We start from the raw sequence: 8806 nt of genomic DNA on the forward strand, positions 1-8806 counted from the left end.
TTGCCGAGGCACTTCTGAATCGGTCCTGGTTGTCCTCTTGCATCAACCCACACTGACCAGTCTGGTGAAGTATGGTGAAACAACCCCTATGATGACCAACGCAGTATGGGAATGTCTTCACCCAATGGTGGCTTGGCGAAGAGATATATCGTCATTATTATTGAGACATCTTAGTGTGGGTTCGATAACAAAAAATGTCATTATTTATCCGTAGAAGTCATTCTCAGTCCCAAGGACCTTTTTAAGACGACAGGTTTCATATTGGCTCACAGGGGGATGCCGTGCTCACCATCTAAGATTCTTCAAGTTCCACCCTGCCATCCTCCGTCCCTCAGTCTCTCAGGCGAGTCGTGACACAATGCACCCGGCCCTAACAACACACCTCGCCCATCTTACGCACGCCGGGTTACTTTTGCGGTTTTTTGTTGCTCGCAGAGCTGGACTACTGGTTTTTCTGCCTGTGCGAGTGTAGAATGACGCGGCGTCCGTGCTCACGGGGTGCTGTGCCATTTTTAAATCCTTTATATTAAGTTCGCTTGCTTGCTTGCGTGCTTGCTTACGACCGTGAAAATCTTTCGGTCGTTTTTTAACCCACTTCCCGTGATCCAATCGAGCTGACATTTTCCACACAGACTCGTTGAAAAAAAAATTCCAAAAATTTTACACTTTTTAGGCAAAAAAAAATTATTTTACATATATTCAAATAGAACTCATTCTTGGCTTTGGTTGAACGTCACAGTATAAGAGCCCAGAGCGTAACCCCTCCACAGGCCGTGGCGGAGTAGCGCAGTTGGTAGCGCCCTCGCTTCCCATGCCAAAGGTCGCGGGATCGATCCCCGCGTCCTCCACAGGCGAATGTTTTTAAATCCTTTATATTAAGTTCACTGCCACGCATATAAAGGATTTATAGTGAAAAACTTTGTTTTTACGGGTTATACTTATTGTGTGTGTGTGTAATAAACCTTCTCGAGACGACTTCTGGAATCAGTCCTTTATTTTCCACTTCCACAGTTTACACACACTCCCCGTTGCTGGCAGGCAACGGGAAGCGGGCAGACAGCCAGCAAAGTCGCACCGCTCACGTGGCACCCAGAGCCCCGTACGCGCGTGGCTCCTGCTCCCTTCGTTCCCAGGTCTGCTCCCGACTCCTCCGTCTCTCCCCTCTTAACCCCTCGGTCACGTGGTACCCCTAAGCCAATCTCCAGTAGTCAGCTGTCGAACACTCCAGATCACTCCCCGTCAACTCCCGGGACCACGCCTCTGATCCGGCTTCCCATTAGCTGAGGCCAAGATCGGCCAAGCCAATCACCTTAGCTAACATGCCGTGATCACGCCGAGATCATGCTCCCGGGCTCTCCCCTCATTGGCTACAAAGCGGGACCGGCAAGCCGATCGTCACGTGAGTCATACATGGCTCTCATACGTGTACGGTTATGGCATCGGGATCGTTATCTTGAGGGGGCAGTTAATGATTAATTCGGTTGTGTCGAGTGTCCCGAGGCCCTTTAATGTCCCGTGGGTTGCCGTGTTATTAGCTCGCAGTGTGACGTCGGTTTATTTTGTTGATCAGATCTAGTTTTGTTTTTGTTGTTGTTGTGATTGCGATGTGCCACATTTCGTAACGATGTGTTTATTGTATGGGGCTTTTCTCGCGATCGCGATGTGTGGACTGTACGTACTGCATAGACTGTCTCTCTGCACGGATACGGGTTGTGAGGTGCATTGTTGTCTTCCTTGGTACGGATCGTTAATATGTGAGCCACGAACCAGGGCAGGCACTCTGATTGGTCGGGAGCTTAGCGGCAGTCCCTTTGATGTGGAAGCCTGGGTGCGGACGTCGCTGAAAGCACCGATACGGCCCACCAATGGCCGTGAAGGATCGCGGTTAACCAAGGGATTCTTTGATGTAGAGGGGGATAAAAGGGAGGGCACTCTTATCAGTTCGCGTTCTCAAGTCAGCGATCGGAGCAGTCAGCTTGCCAGGCACTGGATCGTACGTGTGACGAGTATCAGCGCAGCCAGGCCCCGCTCCCAGTGAGAGCTTCGTGCACATCCGAGCCGAACAACGAGTACGCGAGAGAGAGAGAGCTGCGAGTTAGCATAAAAGCCTAGGGAGATTAATTCGAAATAGACGCGGTAGGTCGGGTTTAGACCGTCGGGAGATAGGCTAGCCTTACCCTGCTGATTCAGACTCTGATTCAGGTAATAGTGACTCGCAGATGCGCCGGTCCTCTGTGGTATTGAGGAGCAGAACCGGCCCTAGACCTTAGGGGGCCCTAAGCAAAATTTGGTTGGAGGCTCCTTTGATGTATGATTTTTTTTCACCCACTAGCTAGCAGTGACTCTAGGGGGCCCTCTGCTGGCCACGGGGCCCTTTGCAATTGCAAGGGTCGCTTAGTGGCTGGGCCGGCTCTGTTGAGGAGTGCTGGGAGTGGTGTGGGCATAGGTGTGAACGACGGGTTAACGCATGAATCTTACCCTCGATTCGGTTATCGTTACGCTTGCGCTGTGCTGTAGTGGGTGCACATGGTGAGCGACGGTAGGATTGCACGAGTACACGTGGGATTCTAGATTTGAAGCTTTCGTGACTGCAATATTCATATTCTTAGGTTTTTTCGGTAAAGTCACGTAGGTAAAAACATTAAAAAGTAAAATAAAATAAAAATCACGTTTCAGAGGAAGACGGAAGCTTGTGTTGCCTCCGAAACGTCGTGATTTTTTATTTTATTTTACTTTTTAATGTTTTTACCTACGTGACTTTACCGAAAAAACCTAAGAATACACGTGGGATTATTCATACGACCATTGTTTTAGATTGTGCCCGAGCATGATGCGTGAATCCTGTCGCCAGTTACTCATCACTGCGCAGAGGGGCCGGAGGACGATTAAAGCATTCTTTAATTCCCCAGTACACAGCAACACTTGTTCTAAAACCAATCCCGAACACCCGCCCCCACAGCCCTTTAAATCATCTCAAATACAACCCCCCAATCGGCAACACGTGTGTGCGAGGTGACGTCATTGCCCCTTTGACCCCTGACCCCCATTCCGCACGTGATTGGTGCGTGTGGTTGTGAGTTTGAGTGGCTGCGCGGTATACGAGTGTGGGCCGTGGCGTGCAGAGAGTCTTCTACCAACGTTGGGAGGAGTGCGAGTGAGGAGCAAAGAATTAATTGCAGGCAGCCGAGCGCCAGCCCCGAATCGTGCCCCACAGACAGGACTCGCGGACTCGAGGAGCCGGAGAGTGGCAGCAGCGGCTCTCACACGAGTGAGCGAGGAGTCAGGAGGCAGCAGCCCCCCCCCCTTCCCCCGAGATCAACCCTCCGCCGGGGGAGGACCCGGGGGCCAGCAGCCTCAACAAGACGCATATATTAAACACAAACTCCACTTTATTTATTGTACCAGGTAAAGCGTAATAAGCTATTAGCTTCTTTTTCGATTTAAAGCTTTCGTGACTGCAGGGATTCATCTTCTTGGTTCTTTCGGTAAAGTCACGTAGAATTGAAATAATAAAATTATATAAATAAAACATAATAACCTTCTTGGTTCTTTCAGTAAAGTCACGTAGAAGGGAAATAATAAAATAATAAAAATAAAACATAATAAAATACGACGTTTCGGCCACAACGCAAGCAGCCGTCCTCAGGTGAAGAATGAAACACCACCAAGCTTGGAGCGTCGTGATAATTATTTTATTATGTTTTATTTTTATTATTTTATTACTTCCCTTCTACGTGACTTTACCGAAAGAACCAAGAAGATGAATCCCTGCAGTCACGAAAGCTTTAATCGAAAAATAAAACACGATAAACGACGTTTCGGCCACAACGCAAGTAGCCGTCCTCAGGCGGAGAACAGGTCTGTCGAGGAGAAAATTCTACGTGACTTTACAGAAAGAACCAAGAAGACTATTAGCTTCTTTTTCATAAGCAACCTGGCTATCTCAAATGACACCAGCTTAACAAAGTGGCTGATATCATCATCATCATCGCTGATTCACGTGGAAATTTCTAGCGGCAAAATAACGTAAACAAACTAAAACACACGATCGGTGAGGTTTGCACTCACTTTGTGAGGCAAAAGGGGGGCTAATTTCCCTCAAGAAATGCAATAAAATGTACTTTAAACCTTTTTCTTAATATCTAAAAATTATCGTGCTGTACAAACCGCCGGCGGGAAAAGGCCGGCGTTGGCGAAATCAAGCGGGCTTTGGTCGCCAAGGGCATCCTGTGCGTAGTGTGGTTGAGTGGTCTAAGTTGTTAGATTCAGCCTCCAGTCTCTTTGCAGGCGTATATATTTATTTTAAATTATTTTACATTTTATTCCTAAATCACATACTCTTTGGTTCTTTCGGTAATGTCACGTAGGTAGAAAAAAAATAATAGATCACAAAGTTTCGATCGTAAGACAAGCGGTCGTTCTCGCTTCTGATCAGGGATCTACCCAGCCAACAGGTCCACAAAGACTGGCCCGTCGCTCTTACTCTGCAGGTTGAACCTAGGAACTGAGTTTTCAACTCTTCACTTCTTCGCTCTTCACCATCACCTCTTCACATTTCACCTCGATTCCTTTAAGTGTCAAATCTGGGATTTTCCTTCAGTTCTTGTTTCACGAGGGATGGGCTCACAAGCCAATTTCAGACTCCACTCCTTGCAGATCTTCTGATGCTTATGCGTTTTCTGGTGTAGATGAAGATTTTATGAATGTGCAAACGCCTTCCCGCAAAGTGCACCTGAAGGGTTTCTCTCCCGTGTGTGTTCTCTGGTGTCTTTCAAGAGCAGATGACTGTGAAAATGCCTTCCCACACCCACTGCACTTGAAGGGTTTCTCTCCCGTGTGTGTTCTCTGGTGTCTTACAAGAGAAGATGAATGTGCAAACGCTTTACCACACACACTGCACTTGAAGGGTTTCTCTCCTGTGTGTGTTCTCTCGTGTCTTTGAAGATGTTGTGACCGTGCAAATGCCTTCCCGCACAGAATGCACTTGAAGGGTTTCTCTCCTGTGTGTGTTCTCTGGTGTCTTACAAGAGTAGATGAATGTGCAAACGCTTTACCACACACACTGCACTTGAAGGGTTTCTCTCCTGTGTGTGTTCTCTCGTGTCTTTGAAGATGTTGTGACCGTGCAAACGCCTTCCCGCACAGAATGCACCTGCAGGGTTTCTCTCCCGTGTGTGTTCTCTGGTGTTTTATAAGAGAAGATGACTGTGAAAATGCCTTCCCACACACAGTGCTCTTGAAGGGTTTCTCTCCTGTGTGTGTTCTCTGGTGTTTTTTAAGAACATGTGACTGTGAAAATGCCTTCCCACACACAGTGCACCTGCAGGGTTTCTCTCCTGTGTGTGTTCTCTGATGTTCTTTAAGATAAGATGACTGTGAAAATGCCTTCCCACACGCAGTGCACTTGAAGGGTTTCTCTCCTGTGTGTGTTCTCTTGTGTTTTTTAAGAACAGATGACAGTGAAAATGCCTTCCCACACACAGTGCACTTGAAGGGTTTCTCCCCTGTGTGTGTTCTCTGGTGGGTCTGAACAACGGATGAATGTGCAAATGCCTTCCCGCAAATTGTGCACCTGAGGGTTTCACTCCCGTGTGCGTTCTCTGGTGTGTTACAAGAATATATGACTGTGAAAATCCCTTCCCACACACACTGCACTTGAAGGGTTTCTCTCCCGTGTGTGTTCTCTGGTGTCTTTGAAGATGTTGTGACTTTGCAAATGCCTTCCCGCACAGAATGCACCTGCAGGGTTTCTCTCCTGTGTGTGTTCTCTGATGTTCTTTAAGATAAGATGACCGTGAAAATGCCTTCCCACACGCAGTGCACTTGAAGAGTTTCTCTCCCGTGTGTGTTCTCTGATGTCTTACTAGAGCAGATGGATGTGCAAACGCTTTCCCACACACACTGCACTTGAAGGGTTTCTCTCCTGTGCGAGTTCTCTGGTGCTGTGTCAAATTTCCAGTGCAATCCGTGCTGTATGCACTCTGGTCGCATTGTTGTCTTGCCGTACCGAGCTGTGCTGACTGCCTTTGCTCCATTAGACCAATTCTGCAGAGGAAGCGTCAGAGGAAGCGGCAGCTGCAGACAGATAATAGGAACATCCACACCATCATCAAGTCAGTATCGTGGCACGGAGGAATGCATATATACAGTCACATGTGACTTACACGTCTATACTTATTCATATATTCATTATGTAGTGAAACAGTTTCCCAATATTCATCACACGGGCTGTTATTGCACACAAAGAGAGATCAAATGGTCATACATATGCCTAGAAGCCTTCGTATCTTAAAAATGAATGTGAACCCAAAACTCTGAGCACACAATTTCGGCTGTCTGGCTACAAAAGGAATATTTATAAAGCTAAATTCAGCTGACATAGCAAAAGGTGTTAAAACAATTCTATTTGTGTTATGCAGAAATGCATAAATTCATGTTCAATCGCAACTCAGGTGTGAATCCAGGCTCAGATGTCCTTGAAGGCTGGGATGAACAGATCCGACTTTGTGCTGTGGTAACTTCCTGTTTCCATTCTTACAAAGAGTTCCAGAGGAAAACAAAAATAAACTATTGTTTTGATATAACCTCCGTGTTCAACAGAGTTAATAGACTTACTGCAAACACAAACTTTACACTGTCACACACTGCCATGGTAAACAGGTGGTGTTTTGACCAGAACCATGCCTGGCCACCTTCATCTGCTCAGCATTAATGATTCCTCACTCCACCAAGTAATTAATTGAGGATCAATCAACATAGCCGAGGCTACTGGAGTTTGTGTGTCTCTCTCCGTGGTGAGATGTTAACTACCTCACCTGGTATGCAGGAAGTCGTGGGTTCAAACCCGGCCCTGACGCCAGCTGCTGTATATTTGGAGTTTGCGTGTCTCTCTCTCCGTGGTCGCGTGGATTTTCCTCCGGATTCCCCGGGTTTGCCCTCCACATTTAGAGTGAACATCAGCACGAGTTTAGCGTCTTTGACCGATACACATTTCCACACGTATTCTTGGTTCTTTCGGTAAAGTTACGTAGATAGAAAATATCAATAGATAATATAATAAAATAAAGACCACTTGTGTTGCGATCGAAATGTCGTGGGTTTTTTTCTTTATTTACAATTTTCTAATTTTTATTTTATTATCTGTTATTTTTTATTTAATTTTCTATCTAAGTGACTTCACTGAAAGAACCAAGAATATGAATTCCTGCAGTCACGAAAGTTTTAAGTCAAAACATTCACACACAAGTTCACAAAGCCTCACCTTGCGTTGTGGGCAGGTCGCTTCTGAAAACAAGAGCGGTATAGCAGCTCAAGCGGGCTTGGCCTGGTAAAAAAAATGAAAAACTGCATAAATATTTACAGTGAGGGAAAGAAAGAAAGACAAAGAAATGATCAGTCTATAATTTTAATGGTAAGTTTATTTGAACAGTGAGAGACAGAATAACAACAAAAAATCCAGAAAAACGCGTCAAAAATGTTATAAATTGATTTGCATTTTAATGACGGAAATAAGTATTTGACCCCCTCTCAATCAGAAAGATTTCTGGCTCCCAGGTGTCTTTTATACAGGTAACGAGTTAAGATTAGGAGCACACTCTTAAAGGGAGTGCTCCTAATCTTAGCTTGTTACCTGTATAAAAGACACCTGTTCACAGAAGCAATCAATCAGATTCCAAACTCTCCACCATGGCCAAGACCAAAGAGCTCTCCAAGGATGTCAGGGACAAGATTGTAGACCCACACAAGGCTGGAATGGGCTACAAGACCATCGCCAAGCAGCTCGGTGAGAAGGTGACAACAGTTGGTGAGATTATTCGTAAATGGAAGAAACACACAAGAACTGCCAATGTCCCTCGGCCTAGGGCTCCATGCAAGATCTCACCACAGGGAGTTGCAATGATCATGAGAACGGTGAGGAATCAGCCCAGAACTACACAAGGTAGCAGGGACCATAGTCACCAAGAAAACAGTTGGTAACACACTACGCCGTGAAGGACTGAAATCCTGTAGCGCCCGCAAGGGGCCCCTGCTCAAGAAAGCACATATACATGCCCGTCTGAAGTTTGCCAATGAACATCTGAATGATTCAAAGGACAACTGGGTGAAAGTGTTGTGGTCAGATGAGACCAACTCAACTCGCCGTGTTTGGAGGAGGAGGAATGCTGCCTATGACCCCTAGAACACCATCCCCACCATCAAATATGGAGGTGGAAACATTATATTTTTGGGGTGTTTTTCTGCTAAGGGGACAGGACAACTTCACCGCATCAAAGGGACGATGGACGGGGCCATGTACCGTCAAATCTTGGGTGAGAACCTCCTTCCCTTAGCCAGGGCATTGAAAATGGGTTGTGGATGGGTATTCCAGCATGAAAATGACCCAAAACACACGGCCAAGGCAACAAAGGAGTGGCTCAAGAAGAAGCACATTAAGGTCCTGGAGTGGCCTAGCCAGTCTCCAGACCTTAATCCCATAGAAAATCTGTGGAGGGAGCTGAAGGTTCGAGTTTCCAAACGTCAGCCTCGAAACCTTAATGACTTGGAGAAGATCTGCAAAGAGGAGTGGTGGGACAAAATCCCTCCTGAGATGTGTGCAAACCTGGTGGTGGGCAACTACAAGAAACGTCTGACCTCTGTGATTGCCAACAAGGGTTTTGCCACCAAGTACTAAGTCATGTTTTGCAGAGGGGGTCAAATACTTATTTCCCTCATTAAAATGCAAATCAATTTATAACATTTTTTGACGCGTTTTTCTGGATTTTGTTGTTGTTATTCTGTCTCTCACTGTTCAAATAAACCTACCATT

This window comes from Lethenteron reissneri, unplaced genomic scaffold (genome assembly GCF_015708825.2).
Source record: "Lethenteron reissneri isolate LAM-NWPU_2019-01 unplaced genomic scaffold, ASM1570882v1 scaffold_1308, whole genome shotgun sequence".
NCBI classification, from domain to species: domain Eukaryota; kingdom Metazoa; phylum Chordata; class Hyperoartia; order Petromyzontiformes; family Petromyzontidae; genus Lethenteron; species Lethenteron reissneri.